This window comes from Halictus rubicundus, unplaced genomic scaffold (assembly GCF_050948215.1).
Source record: "Halictus rubicundus isolate RS-2024b unplaced genomic scaffold, iyHalRubi1_principal scaffold1192, whole genome shotgun sequence".
Lineage (NCBI taxonomy): Eukaryota > Metazoa > Arthropoda > Insecta > Hymenoptera > Halictidae > Halictus > Halictus rubicundus.
The window spans coordinates 12,501-15,000 of NW_027489733.1; the positions used below are offsets into that span (position 1 = coordinate 12,501).

Below are 2,500 nucleotides of genomic sequence, written 5' to 3' on the forward strand. Positions count from 1 at the left end.
CCGCAATTATGTGTAGAGAGACACATCCACGCACAGACGTATTTTATTTTATATATCTCCCTGGGGCTTACGTTGCACGCCACAGTTGCGCACACAGATTTTACACGGGTGTCCGGTATCTCTTTCTTTATTTGTGTCCATTCACTGTAGTCTCTTGAGACTCTTATACCTTTCGTATACGCATCATTTCAGACGACGTCGGGAGCGCGTAAAATGTTCGAGAGTGAAACGCTTCTTCCGCAATGCGAATCGTTCCAGAGAGAGGAGAGAGAGATTTCGATCGTCGGAGCGGTGTTCACGGGCGGTCGTATTGAAAATACGACTCACGACGCCGCAAAACACTCACGCAAGTCCGAATGCGATACCCATTCCTATTTCCTTCTTCTCACGAAACCGTTAGACGCAATGTAAAATTTGCAATTTTCACAGAACCGCGTCAAACGCCGACGAAACGTCCATCGTTCGCTCGTACGTAGCATCTTTGCAACCCGACTCAGAAACGCTCTTTGCGCCCTCCACAAAATTCGACATGGAGAGGTAAGCGACGGCGGGGACTTACAAGAGCAACGCAAGCAGTATTTGGTTACGTAAACGACCCTCAGCCAGGCGTGGTCCAGGAATTGTATCCGTGGACCGCAATGTGCGTTCGAAATGTCGATGTTCATGTGTCCTGCAGTTCACACGTTGACGCGCAATTAGCTGCGTTCTTCATCGACCCACGAGCCAAGTGATCCACCGTTCAGGGTAATCGTATAATTTGATTTATAATCAATATATAATTAATTATGTCTCTTGTTCTGCGGTTCATAAGAACGCCGATACCTGAAAGCTCCAACCAGCGCGCGAAGGAGATTCAGGCGTCGTTTTTAAGGACGACACACGATCGTCCGTAGAAACGGAAACCGTCGCGAGTACGCGATTGCAATGCGCACACGTATCCGACGGCCGGGCGGAAAATACATTGAAAAACCTTTAAAGTGGAAAACACAGGAGGAGAATTCAGAAAACGACGGGGATCATAGACAACCCGATACTGGATCCCGACACTTCTCCTCCTCCTCTCTCTTATTGGAGAATGAACTCGATAACTAGCGGACTTCACAGCCGGCTCTGGCCGTGCGCGATCGTTCGTCCCAAGCTCTTGTGCACTGTATTATCGCCACACAGAGAGTAGAGTGTCAGAATCGCACACAGCTTTACGCGAGCTACGCAGCCGGTCCTCTCGAAACACATTTCCAATTGTGCACGGAGAACGATTATTCGATACTAGCGGACTTCACAGCCGGCTCTGGCCGTGCGCGATCGTTCGTCCCAAGCTCTTGTGCACTGTATTATCGCCACACAGAGAGTAGAGTGTCAGAATCGCACACAGCTTTACGCGAGCTACGCAGCCGGTCCTCTCGAAACACATTTCCAATTGTGCACGGAGAAAGATTATTCGATACTAGCGGACTTCACAGCCGGCTCTGGCCGTGCGCGATCGTTCGTCCCAAGCTCTTGTGCACTGTATTATCGCCACACAGAGAGTAGAGTGTCAGAATCGCACACAGCTTTACGCGAGCTACGCAGCCGGTCCTCTCGAATATACGTGTTCGTCAACGAACACGCATGCGGCGACGTTTTGTGCTCTATGTTATACGCGAACTCGATAAATAGAGCGGGACTCACAGCCGGCTCTGGCAGCGGTCATTCGTCCCACGCTCGTGTGTGCGCTATCGCCACACAGAGTAGGGTGTCAGACTCACGCAGCTTTAAAAGCGAGCTTCACAGCCGGTCCTTCTCTCATCCTATTCCTCGACGTTCGTGACAGAACACAACGCGTTCACCGCAAGTTTTCCACAGGTACCCTGTTGTTGTCCTCTCTTTCTCTAGAGGAGAGACAACACCACCGTTTCCAATGGACGTATCTCGGACACCACAGGCGAAGACCGAGGAAGCGCGATATGTGGATTCGAATCGACGCTTACATCCCTGTTCTTGCGACCGTAATTGTCCATATAATTGTCGGAGAGCCTACACACAGGCAGACCAATGGCGTATATTATAGTATACACGTCTCTTTGACACGAGGTATTTTTATCAAAGAGAACACGATCCATCAGGTGGCGGGTGAAAAACATCGATTCGTAACGACGGGTATTTCTATATTCGTGGTTAAGCTATAACATTCAGCGTCCGACGGGAAACCGCACCCTATTGATCGTTCGAGTTTGCAATGTGAACGTCGGTGACGATTCCCGAAGACCCGAAGTACAGCTCTTCGCACTCACTCCCCAATACAAGTAAACGATGCGATGCTCCACCTTCACGCAAGCACCCTCTGTTTCATTCTCATTGAGATCTTTCGTCCCATTGTCGAAAGAGTGCATATATTATATATTGCCGTGTTTGTGCACAAATGGTCTGGCGGGCTCTCTGCGCCTTAATTTTGGACGGGAGAATCGTACGCTTTGAGTAACTATGTACTCCATGCGTAACTATGACCTCCACACGTAAGCCG

General features: G+C 49.7%; 1 non-coding gene across 1 annotated transcript; it reads right to left on the reverse strand.

The window, feature by feature from the left end:
• Positions 1-592: 592 nt before the first annotated feature.
• Positions 593-747, reverse strand: LOC143364969 (5.8S ribosomal RNA). Its single transcript, XR_013084400.1, has one exon. It is a non-coding gene; the product is annotated as a 5.8S ribosomal RNA (ribosomal RNA).
• Between the last annotated feature and the right edge of the window lie 1,753 nt (positions 748-2,500).